This window comes from Osmia bicornis, chromosome 6 (genome assembly GCF_907164935.1).
Source record: "Osmia bicornis bicornis chromosome 6, iOsmBic2.1, whole genome shotgun sequence".
Taxonomy (NCBI): domain Eukaryota; kingdom Metazoa; phylum Arthropoda; class Insecta; order Hymenoptera; family Megachilidae; genus Osmia; species Osmia bicornis.
Window position 1 is genome coordinate 5,155,165 of NC_060221.1, and position 13,557 is coordinate 5,168,721.

Here is a 13,557-nt window from a genome sequence, read left to right on the forward strand (position 1 = left end):
CGGGGTGCTCACCATAATAAACAAACGAACGCCATTGACCTTTAGCTGCGCATTGTTGCTAATTTCGAAATAGTTGCAAAAATGATGTTTTATACAAATAAAATCAATTTTTCTGTGTCAGTTTGAGCCGTATTTTATATAATTATTTGTTTTAAACGAAGTTTGTGTCACTTAAAAAATTGTTGAGGAAAAAGTAGTAAACAAAATGTATCGGTAAATTTAACTCGAAATAAATGTGTTTTGTTAAAAAAATACTTACTTCACATAGAGTTAAATGTTTCATTGCTTCACTATGCTATCGTGCAATTGAATAGTATTTGTTTACAACGATTAATTGCACGTATATCAGTTTCTGGTATTTTATGATAATAAAATTGATTCCTAAATAAAGTACGCACTATCATTATTTTATACTTTTTTCTCAAACCACAGATTATTACAATATACAGCAATATAAAAATTGTTTCTATCTTCTTTTTATCGCAAATGCGTAAAGGTGGCGCCTTGAAACATTCGCTTTTAAAGCACCCAAAGCAGCTGTCAAACTTTCTTTTTATCAAAGCATAAAATAAACACCAGAATCGTTCACTGTACACATTACGTGTTGATAAAAACATGTGAAAATGTTTAACATGTTTAACAGCATGCATTTTAAATAAATCATTCGTAAACGCAACACTATTATCGTATTAGTACTTACGGACGTCCTACTGGTCAAATTATGAAGGCAGCCGTAAACGTCCGCGAGAATCGAACGAAACGATAATCGCTATCAATGCAACTACGATCGAGTTTCGATAGTCTCGCGTCGCTGCTAATTTTGAATGTTTCAGATAAACGAAACAAGTTTCTTTTTATCAATTTAAGCTGTATTTTACGTAATATTTTATCTTAGACAATATTTCTGTCATTTAAAAAATCTTTGTAATATAAATATGTATTAAATACCTTTTTAGTAAAAAACAAAAATACTTAGAAAATTTCATGAACCGGTGATTAATCCAATTACTCTTCTTCACGGAATAAATATGACTAATCGGGACTACTTTTTATCTATATGATCAAATATTGGTGACCATGCGTTATCTCGTTATTTTCTCAGGAAAATGAAGGGCAGGCAATGAGGAGGAAAGTAAAAGAACAATAAACGAATTCCTTTCGTTCGAGTTACACCGAACAATCGTCAGCTTCGGTTCAGGTGTATACCGTTACTTAGGAGCGCGATTAACATCGGTAATATTCGATTGTATCGTATCGTCTGGGCGTGCAGGAGGCAGGAAAGAGGGGAAAAATGATGGCGCGCCATAACGCGTACCATCGTCCTGGCTTTCTTTAATTGTAAATCTCTCGTTGCGTGGTGACCCCGGCACGCGCGCGCGACATTGCGTTCGCGAGCTTTCACCGCACGCGCCCACTTTGCAACGTGGATTGGCCGTTATCGTTCACGTTCGATAACATTTAATGCCAGGGAACATTCGAGCTCGCGATTGTACAGGGTGTTTCAATAATACAGGATGGCTCATACGAACCCAGGTAACCTTTTATCGTAGGAAAGCAGCAACTCCAAGTTTCACAATTTTAAAATATCGCGGTGTAAAAGTGAGAAAATAGGCTAATCGAAATATTAAAACGGAACAACGATACTCGCAGCGTATTCCATCTCGGCATAATCAGTTTCGTTACCGTTCACGATTAAGGTCATTGAAACCGCAGCGTGTTTCTGACAATAAAGGATTCACGTTGCTTCGAAATTTAACGGGGGCGTCTTTCTCCCTCATTTTTTTTATCGTTTCATCAAACAAAACGAGAAAACGAGCAGGCGCGTGTAACCGCGTGTGTTAAGGCGTCTTTGGATGCGACGCGATAAGCGGTGGTTCAAGAGGTTGTTTTATCTTTGTGAGATTCACCGAACAGTCTGTGTATTGTGTCTCGTGAAACAGACAACGACACGCTTTAGAAAATGAGCGGGGAAAAAAAGGAAGAAAGGTAGAGGAGCCTGTTTGTATGCACGTACGTACGATTTCAGGTGTTCACACGGGCGTAAGGAGAGAAAAAAAAATTACGAAGAACAAGGAAGAAATGTTAATGTATTAAAAGTAGGTGCCGAAAACCATTTTCTGTCTTCCGGACACTTAGCATCCTCCGCCCACCGACGACGTTTCAAAGATACGAAACCGTGTGCGTCAATGTGTCTTTAAATACTACTGGATGTGTCTGTGTTCTGGATAGACTTGCGTCAAACGTGGCATTAGAAGCAGCTTAGAGATGAAATAACGCTTTAATGGAATTCCGTAACGCGGATCTGTTTCAAATTTCGAATCTTAATCCTCTATCCGTAGCCATTTCTAACTCCATGTATTGATTAAGCATGAAATTGATTAATTTTCTTGGATAACATCGTTAAATCCTTGAGTACGTATCAGCAACGTTACAAAAGAAACTTTTTATTTTTGGAGTAGCAAAACCAGTCAGGCATTGTGAAATGCAATGATACTTTCACTTTTGGAAGCAGAGTCTATTAGTCGTAACGCGATCGTACACGTATAAACGATATGGTATCGATTGATTTCAATAAACCATTTGCAAGAAATATCCTCCAATTTTTTCAACGAATTTAAAAAATATTTCTACCTCGATATCGGTGTTAGACATCTAACGTTTGAAATTCTTCGTTGCATAGTTAGATGTTGGAAAAAATTGCCAGTAAAACTGAATCAAATTTAATGCCTTGATACGTTTAGAGAGATCTATGAATCACTCTAGATTATTTCTGATAATTTGAACAAGGAATATCGCGGTTTGTGTTATTAGAATTTTTAAAAGAATATAATTTGTTTGATTATTTTATGTTGGATTGGAGTTTGAAAAATTGAAACGTGAAAATAAATTTTGGAAAATTGTCAGGATAATCGTGGGGCAGCGAGAGATAGCATAAAATCCCCGTTAACGGGCGTCGAGACTCCGTTTCCGGGAGAAGTGTTTTGCATTTAAAACACGCTCGAAAAGAATGCAAAGCTGGAGAGGGTATTTCGAGAAATCGTAATAAAGAAATTCTTCCCGGCTTGGCCGGCTCCATTTTATCTAGAAAACTTTCGGTCTTGTTCCCTTTACAATGCGGCCGACGAAGAGACAGCGGTGGTAGGCGTAAGAAAACTTTTTAAGTACCCACGAAAACAATCTCAAAGAGCCTTACCGTCATCAAATCCGCTCGAGGCTCGTTCTCCTCGTGAAAATACATCGTCGCGCCTAATTAATGTAATCACTGACCTCGTAAAGTGTACAGGTAACAACGAGGCGGGCTACTTGCTTGGCCGGAGGTGTACGCTATTAAAAATTTATGCGACGTCGCTTTTCCCAATTAACTATTCTTTCAGCTTCGTTGTTGCCCGGAATTTCGAGGAAACACTCGTTACAATGAAGTTGAAAGAAACTTTACCTACACGTTTTCCACGTTTCAATCATTTTATTTTTATTAAATGAATTTTTTACCGTTGCATTTTGCCATCAAACGGTGCAACTTTGTGCCGAAACCCACTTTCATCATCCACTCTATACTATTTTTTAAATATAAAATCTTTTTCCTCGTACCACTTTTAAAAAAACATATTCGTCGTTATTTACCAACGTTCATAAAACATGGAAACGCTTTTAATCTCGTGGAAAGCGTGTTACAGATTTAACAAGAATCAGAAGTTATACAAAATCAACCAAAATTTCTTGCTGTTCTAGAAGTTGTACCATGGAGCTCGTATTTCATTGAGACTCTGTTATAAATACAATTTTTGTTGCTTCGTAACTTTATTTATGGTTGTTGCATCGGTAGACGGGATCGGTATCACGGATCGTAGAAACGTTTCCGTTGGATTCCTGCCAGTTATCCGTCGAGAGTCCGCGATTTACAGGGCGGAGACGCGGCCTCGAGTTTTCCTTTCTGTCTAAGGGTCTTTTGTGCCCTTGGGAGACTTGGTCGACCCGGTTGCCACGACTTTCAAGACCCGGAAACGGCCAATTTCACGTGTTTCGCGTGGTCACGATGCTCGTCCCTGGTATTTTTCAAACAAAGTTACACAGAGTATTGATTTAGAATCTTTCTATTGCGGCTTGCTGCTAAATTCTTGTTGATTTTGGAAATTGAGGCTGGATATTCAATGGTGAAGGTACCTTTCGATGGTTGAAATAAAACTAACCACATATTTCATCAATTTATTTTGATTTCGAAGAACGAATGCACGAGTTATTTACTCTTTCATTGATTTTTCGAATTTCAAAGCGAATTAAATTTGCGATTGAAATATTTGTTATAGAATTTTTTATTAAATCATTTATTTAAACTTGTTTAAATTTCATTTGCTTTCACGGAATTTTGTTCAAAGTAAAAGGATTCTGCTTCTGCAAAGATTTGAAAAGTAACAATAAGGTTCAAACGATTCCTCCTTCTGAACCAGTGTTACGTATCTACGTTCCTTCGTCTCATTTCAGAAATGGAAAATTAATTTCCATTTCCATTAACTGCTAGATGTTCGCGTAATAAAGTGAGTGGTGAAAAACTGAAATTGAAAGAGGACTAGGTTCGTTCATTTATACGAAGTTGAGCTATCTAAGAAGATAACTTTCAAAATCCCGCCGTGTATACCTGTTTCAGAGGATAAGAAATTTATCGAGTCAGGTAATTTGATAGAAAAAACGTTATAGTTACCGAGCAGAGGCGGCCGTGGCGAAAGGGTTAATCACCGCAGGATTGATCGAACGCAATCGATTCGTTTCGCGCGAAGTAATATCCAATTTGTAATTCCCTATCAACGCGAACCTTTTTTTTTCTACATTATTAAACGATCCACGTAACGCAGAATCGCGCGACAGATGTAGCCTGTTCGAAGATTAAACCGTTTCACCGATGCAACGAGGGTGGTAGTCGGGTGGAACGATGCGTCCTGGACGATTGCCGATGAAAAACCTGCTGGAAAAATCGATCGTAGCCCTTCTTTTCTCCCTCGTAGCCTGTCTCCAGGGGTTGTACGGAACCCTCTGAAGCGTCCTTCGAGACCGTCCTTATTTTAGGCCCGCTCACCCTCGAAATAGTTAACGAGATTCATCGCGTTCGTCGACGAAGAAGAGTGCGTTCGCGTGGTTCCTTCTCGAAGAAGGAAAAAAAAAATACCATGTAAACCTCGTGGCATCGACTTTACTCTCGCTTTCACTAATCGATACTCTCGCCACGCAGCTGAGAGAATGTTTGCGAGTCACAGGGTCCGAGTTCGGGCTAATTTCGGAACGTACATATATTCGTGTTCCGTTGTGTTCCTTCCACCTGGTTAGAAATAATGCTCCTTCGACTCGTTGAACACTGCTGATTCGCTTTTCACCACGGGAACAATTTGCACGGGAAATTCCTTTGAGCTTCCCGTCGAAGCAAACGCGACAGGCTGTTGCCGTGAAGTTTAGCCCGGAACGTCGATCCTGTCGCTCGATATTCATTTCCCGTGTTCCTGTAAAAGCTCGCGCTTTCTGTGTTTACTTGGAAAATTCGCCGGAGGAGCCTTTTACTGAGACGGGAAACTAGAGAACGTTTCTCACCACTTTTCAAGGAATTATTATCGTTCCCTTCGAACAATTGGATACATATTCTTCATTTAATCCTTATTCAAAATTTCCAAAGAATATTAAATTTCTTATCTACCTCTAATGGTTCTATCTCCCAGACTCGAAGTCATCTTGAAAAATTTCATTCTTCCTCCCCGCCAGGACGGGAAAGAGGGTATTGAAAACAAGGCACAGGGTCGTTTGACCTCCGGTTTCGTATCGCTGAGCGTTAAATCGTAGTCTCGTAGGTACATACGCAAAATAGGTTGGCATGCTCATTAAGTATACGAGGTAGAAAATGGTTGGTGGTTCTCTGTCGGTTCGTCCGTGTGTGCACGGTTAGAGTTAGGGGACCCCCCGTTAGGGTGGTTGTACTATTGATTTTTTTCGCCCTGTCCCGTTGAATTATCGAGAGGAGGCTTTCTCTTCTCTCTCTCGCGTGGACGATCCTGCTGGCACATTGTGCTGTCCTCGCGAGGGCCGAGAGCGTGAACGGGCGTTAAGAAGAACAGAGGCGATAAAGGGAGGCGACGATAACGTCCGCGAGAACGATAACGTTTGTCGTTGGCGGTCGATCCGAACCGATCCGATCCAATGCGAATGGCTCGTTTATTCGAGCATACTCTCTTCGGATCCCATATTCAAGTATAATCCACAGGGGCTTTCATTTGCACTCGATCCGTTTCCATAATGGTACGACGCGATACTTCCAATTAGATTGTCGGCCGATCAAGTGGCGACCGCGCGCAGAAAATTAACGAACGTTTCGTCCCTATTTTCGATACCAATTACGATTATTGATTGAGAGCTGTCGCGGTATTCGTTGAAACAACCCCCGTGCAAGACTCGAGCGTAGGAATGGAATCAAGTTCAAATATGTATACCTGGGAATCCAGGTTTCGATCGCCATTTAATTTGTTTAAGTACTCGTGAACTATTAATAAATCCTACTGAATATTAGGTGTAATTGTTAGAGACGAATATTAAACCGTCTGTCTGACGCTGAAACAGCGAGTCTGTGCGTTGGTATCAGAGCTGTCGAGACGAGGACACGACGCCACCACCCTTGTCGCTTTCCAGTCTCCTGCACCACTGTATGGTATTACATCCAGCCAGAGTGCAGTTTAGCCGTAATAACGGACGGAGGTGTAGCACGGCGTTAGATTAATCGAGTGAGTCGCCCACGTGTGGCGTATGGCACGTTAAGCATTTCTCACCTGCCTCTATCTTTTTTTTTTCCTCTCTTATTCTGTTTCTGGGGCTCTCTGAAAGAGGCCACGCGTGTACCGTACAAGATGTCCCCCACTCGACTGAGCCAAATTTAAACCACTGCAAAGGGAGGAAGAAATAAGCATAAAACTACCCTTAAAATTCTGAAGAAAGTTTGCTTCCTCCCCTCGTTCGAATCTCCGTATCCGTCCTCCGAAACTTTGTTGCTCGAAAATTTGTCTCAAAAAACATGCTTCTCAACTCTTCGTATCTTACTTGATGTTCGCTTTACACGTCTTTGCTTTCTTCGCGCGTCTCGCTCGACGTTCTCCTAAATGCATTTTTACAAGTGGATCGACTCTGCGATCAGCCTCGCAACAACCGAGAAATATCAGGAAAGGGAGAGCTTCAAAGGGGCGAGGGTCGAACCGTGATCCTGTGCTTTACGAGTGGTGCTCGACAAACTCGAGCGAACGGTACAATTTCATCGGCGGGTCGGCCAATAATCTCGTCGACAATGCGGCTCAGAAGCGAGTCAGCTGGCGTCTTCGATCCGTTCTCGAGCTGCTAGTCAGCGTCGACCATTACGGATCGTCTCTTTGTCGCAAGAAAAATTTCAATGAAATAAAAAGGCATTCGCGAGAAATGAATCGTGTCGATTTCTCTTGCCAGTACGGTGATGATTTTCGTGGTTGCACGCACGAGTCGCGGAGTTAACGACACGCGATTAAAGTATAATACAGGCGGGGACAACAACTCATTAGAATTTTAAAGCCGACGTTGCCCGGTCGTTCTCTATTAAGGCTATGAACGTAAACGTTGCTCCATTTCAACTAGTTATATTCCTTCTCGTTGTTCTCGGATTTATTTATCCTACCGGAGCTTTTGTAATTCCAAGAGTTATAAAAATGTGTAATTGTCAGGCGAGAGACGAAGAATTTCAGCGAAAAGTATTCTTCTCTGAAATGATCGGAGAACACAAAGGGTTAATAAAAAGCGTTTCTCTCGCAATCTCGCTCTACATAAAATTTCATCATTCCGCAGTTGAACTTTTCATTCGCTGTTCCACGTTCAAAGCTCGGTCTCTCCCCTTCGGAACGCTCTACCGTCGCTCGGTTAAACTCCATAGAAAACAAGCCACGGTGAAACTCGCGAAGCTTGAAGCATTTCCAGGCTGATGACACCTCTGATTCGCTTTGACACGCGGCAACGCTTCGTTTTATCAACCTTTCCGTCTGAAAGTACGCAGGGCGTATCTTCGACAAATGTCGTATCGAAAACGGTACACGTTTAAGAAAAATCTTAATTACGCCAATGGACGATCGTAATGGAGGCCCGTAACAATGGGTCTGCGTGACGCGGAGAGGGACAGGCCCAGCTGGCCCTATGGTTTTTACCGCTCGTTTAGCACACCTTGGTGCACCCTGGCCACGCACCAAGAGTCCGGTCTCCCTCTCTATATACGGCTGGTAACACATGTTGCCTGGAGTATACGGCTATTGTCTCGTGTCCTGCTGGCTCCCTGGGTGCGCACCGGCTGACTGACGAGCGAACACGAAGGATTTCTGATCGTACACTCGAACGACGAGAAGAGATTTTCGATAGGCCCCTGGCACGTTCCGATGTTTGGCCTCGTCTCGCCGCCTGGTCCCGCGGAAATTACGCTCGTCCGCTTCGTATAATGGCCTCCTGAATATTTATCGCGGATACCTATCGACCGTACGGTGCTTCGAGTGATCCGTCTAGCCGATTGAGATTACTAATATTTGGCAAGTGTTATATACCGGAGAGGTTATCAGAGTTTGTCGAGCGAATCGACGACAAATTGGAACGATTAGAATCTGTTCCAACGCGATAGGATAATTATATTTTTTTATTCTCGTGCGAGACCGCAATTATTTGAAAGGCTGTAACGAGGCTCGTTACTATGATAACGGAGGAGTAGCCTCTGGTAAATACACGCACGCTTCGAAGCAATTAGAGGATCACCTAATGAAATGAGATAGCCAATTATTCGAAAGCTATTCACGCTATGCAAACTGAGTAGTCGGTAAACATTTAACACTGTTGAACATCGAAGTTTCTAGCATTTGATGCGTTTTCAAAGTTTCTTATTTACTTTGCACTCTACCCACGAAATCACCTTATAAAACTATACTTTTATCGTTTAAAGGAAGTATCAGGAATCGATGGGGTAACGATCGATCTGTTCGATATTCGTTAAACGGAGTCAGGTCAAAGGAAATTTTCGTGTATGATGTTATCGTTTCTCTTGGGTGTTTAAAAGGTGAACGAAACGATAAGCTCGATGAAAAATCATGAGCACTTTAATAGCTTACCTCGTGCCAGACTGACTTTGCATATTTCCTTAAACGCGATAATTATCTATCCACCGTGCTGTGACCTAGTTGCAAACGAACGAGGAAAACAGCTCGATTCGCGTGCCGACAAAAGATTGAAAGGGTAAAAGAGATGAAGGAAAAACGAAATAAGGTCGAAGGGAAATGCCAGTGTTTGTAGATGCAATATCTCTTAATGGAATCGTAACGCGAACGAATCGGGTGAAGAGACAAAAGGACGAAGGGAATAGCCAGCGAATCGTGCGAGTTAATTAACCTTTTGCCCTAATTACCCGTGGCAGAGATCTCGTACGCTCGGTCAGTGTCGAAACTACGATCGCCGTTTTCTTTCGGCTGTACCGTTGATATTCATGATATCGTCGCCGTGCTGACAATCAAAAACGACCGGAATAGACAAAGCGGTGGAGGGTGAGCACCGGAAGAACGATGGAAATAAATAAAACATGAAGTATATTCGAAGGGACAAACGTTATTAGCTGACTTGTACGGGAAGAAGCTTGTTTAGCGGGATTAAAACGTGCTGGAAGGATAAGAAAATGTAAAACACTCGGTTTTATTGCTGCTTTCTATTCTCCTCTTGTCATTGTTAATGTTATTTCATGTCGATGCTGTTGGGAGACATTGTTCGAGAGGTTTCCTCGTATAATCAGGCGATTGAAATGGATAATTTATAGCATAGTTAGTGAGAAATATTTTAATCAGAGAAATTCTTGGAGGTATGGAAGAAATTTGTAGGAAATTAATATTTTCAATCCGTAAGAATGATGGGAACTCCGCGTCGTGTGACAGTGTATGTACATCGTTCGATAAGAAAAAGAGAAGAATGAAAGGAATTGTAAACGATACGGTTAATTGGTACTTCATGAGGTCGTTAAATCTTTTTACCCAGTTTTCTTTCTTTTTCACAGTACATTACCGCTTTCTTTCTCGCGATAGATGTTTTTCTTTCTTCCTTAATGGTACTTGCTCGTTAAATGGAACTATTAAAAGTTTCGAATTGCCTCCGAATGAAAAACCACGAAACTTCCAATTAAGAGGCGTATTTAAAGACGAAGAGCAGAATATTGTAATAAAGATTTTCATGCTCTTTTAAAAATAAATTCTATATTTTTTCAACAAGAATTACCTGGTATCCGCTTTTACAAAAATTCACATAATCTCTCGCATGGATATCATTCGACATTTCTCATTAAAGTTTTCAGCAAGAGTAATCGAACTCGTCTTTTATAATTCTTAATTAAAACGTTTCTTATCGCGTCCCTCTTAAGGTTCCATTAAACGTTGAACGTGGAATCGTCGTCGACTATAAGCATCTCGCATTTTCGACGTTTAAGGGCCGATCGTTCGCGGTCGAGGTCGTTTCCACGAGTTTTCCACGAGTTTTCGCAGGGTTGCCCGATAATTTTACGAGGTAAGCCCGTATCGTGCAACACGTGTCGGCGACACGCTTTCGAAACCGCCCTCGTACATTTACCTCTACCGTAGATTATTATTTCCCGCGGTATCTGCACCGAGTTACTTTATAACGTGCATCGTTATACATCGTTATTTTATAGCGGACGATGAACGCTCGTTGCTTCATTTTTCAGCCGTTTTGCAATCGCGTGATTTGCATGTACGTTCCATTCGAACGCCGGCCAACTTATTTCAACGAAGAAGAAGCTTGGTTTGCGACCAAAATGACAGGGTTCTAAGGAACTAGCTACGAGTCTGACTGAACGATTCGATTCTATTGTAAGGTGATCGGCCCCCGGTGTACACCGGGTGGCCCAATGGATTATTCATGCGAACAGTAAACAGTGAGCCCTCACGCGCGGAATGGAGCGTACAAAGTGGGTCCGGTAATTCTTGGGACCAACCGGGTCGCATCTGGCTACCACGTGCTTAAGACTCTTACCCCTGGCCAACGTGATCGTTCGGTTGAACGGGGCAGTTCGTTAATGACAGAGCGTACATATCGTGCCACGTAGTTCAGATTTCTTCCTTTTCTGATCGACGAGCTGGCCAGCACGTGTTTATCGGGGCCATTGCACGAAACGTGCCTCGAATTCGCTGATCCTTCTAATGCTCCTCTCATGGGTGTCTCTCTTTCGCGAAACGCTATCGTCGAAAGAATTTTCGGGGTTGAAATCGTTACACTCGAGAGATTTGTTAGAATTATCTGCTTAACGACAAACGTTCGCTTGCTCCAGCGTTAAATAATTAGCTCGTTTAATTCAACGATCAATGATTACATGGTAGAATTTTTCCTTTAATAATTCTCCTAATTGAACGCTTATCAAACCAGAAATTCTGCTCTAAAAAGCGCATTAACATTTACTCGCAACAATTGAAACCAATAGTTTTCTAGAACAGAAATAGAAAACAGTAGCAAATTATATAACTTGCTTATTGCTTCGCGAAACGGGTACGCGAAAGTGGAGAATCCATTGCAAAACCAGCGATAGGATTTTCGAAAGTTCGATTTTTATCTGGAAAGTCGGAAAGATATTTCCAATTGTTTGTTTAATTTTTTATATTACCGAAAGGGCCGAAGAAAATTTCGCGCAATGTATCGAAATCGTATTTTCGTGTTCTTCGCGTTGCTATTTTCCTCGGGTATCTCGGTGCGCGATAGAAACGAGGGAATTCGTAGGATTTAGATGAAACAGAACGGTTGTTATCTAATCTTGGAGCATACTCCAGCTGCGACCACTTAAAAATATACGCTCCATTCGTTTCCTTTTCTTTTCTCGTTCTGCTATGTGGGACTGGCGAGAAAAAGGGAAATAAATTAAAGGATTTCCTCCAGGATCAGCCGTAATGCGAAAATTAAACGGAAACTTTACGACGAACCGATGTATTTTAATTTTTTGCTAGTCATTTTTGTTTCTCCGAAAGCAAAGTTTCACCATCGAACCATCGTCCGTGAAAATTCATCGACGCTGAAAATCTGGAACGGAAGCTTGAATTGTTCGCGTTCATGGATTATATACATATATATATATATATATATATATATACATTTTAACGCAGCTTCTCTGCTTGTTCGAAGAGGAACTTTCTCGTCGCCGAATTTCGCTCGAAGTTGATCCGTTGTTTTTCGTAAACAAGCAGAACCATGAGCGAACGATGGAGGTTCGAGCGAAAGATCCAGTTTCCAAACACTTTCCTATAATTCCTTCCTATCTCATCGTCTATTCTTCGCCTATTTTCTGTCCGAACTTCTCTCGCGATGCATCCCGAACGAGGCGAAGTTGAAAAACTCCCGGACGACCGAGTTTCCCCGTCTTCGTCGTTTATTATCCGGTATATCTTTATTTTCTTTCTCCTTGTTGCTTTTCGGTGTTAAACATTTTTTTTTAAAACGTGTATTCAACTGGTTGCCGTTCGAAAGGGTTGCTGCTCGAAAAGTTTAATAAACGAGTCGTTCGTTCCCCTCCTTTTTCTTACCCCTGCTGTCTCGTTTCCAGGGTAAAAGCGAGAATCACCCCTTTCTCACCCTCTTTCTGTCTCTCTTCGATTCGTTCCCTTCCTCTACGTCGTTCCTCGTCTGTCCCGCAGCTTTCGACTGTGGGACACGATCGATCGATACCCATTCCCCAGAGGGAGGTAAATTTTCGCACGGCAACAAGATATATCCGGAAATAGGCCCGCGACATTAATAGACACCGGCAACGTGGTAACACCTTTCTCCTTTCCGTCGCTCTTGCGGTATGATCATTTTCCAGGGCCGTACTTTCCATTAGAACAATTAATCCCCGTTTTTCCGTCGGGAATTCACGGTACCTCCCGAGGAACGATGCTACCAATTCGGATTTCATTGACTGACGGGCTGAAATCGTTGATAAATTGCGATTCTGCCCCTTTGTATTCGCGATGGGCTATCATTTTCTCTATTTGACACCGGAGAATTGTTGTATCTCGGTCTTTTAACGAACAGGTATCAGGAAATAGGATTCCTATAATTTCCAGTGTCAATTGAATGGAACACAAGGAAATACAATCCTTAGAATTTCCAAGCCAGTATGTGTAACAGACGATCGAAGTAATCATTCAAATCCTAAATCCTTTAAACGAAAGCAAATATGACCGAAAAATCTTTAAACGAATTCGCGTTTCAATACGATCGGAATAGCCTTTCGCACCCGAAATTCTCAGGGTTCGATACACTTGTGCATCCTCGATCGAATCCGGGTAAATGTAGCTCAGAATCTATTCGATAGGATCGAGTGTATTTTCGTTTCGCTCGTAAAAGTTGCAAGCTGTAAATGCAACTTTCCCCGCGGTGTATATGTTCGAATTCATATCGCATACGGAGGTAGTGTGTGTTAAACCGGAGCGTAGAACGTCAGGATCGCATCGATTTATCGTTCTCGCCATGGTCGGCGGTTTTCGCCGGAATTCGAACTAATAATGCGACCGAAAA

At 41.8% G+C, this 13,557-nt stretch overlaps 1 protein-coding gene across 2 annotated transcripts in view; it reads left to right on the forward strand.

Annotated features, from left to right (window-relative positions):
• LOC114878262 (tyrosine-protein kinase Src64B) overlaps positions 1-13,557 on the forward strand; it is a 37,264-nt gene that overhangs the window by 677 nt on the left and 23,030 nt on the right. The window lies entirely within an intron of this gene.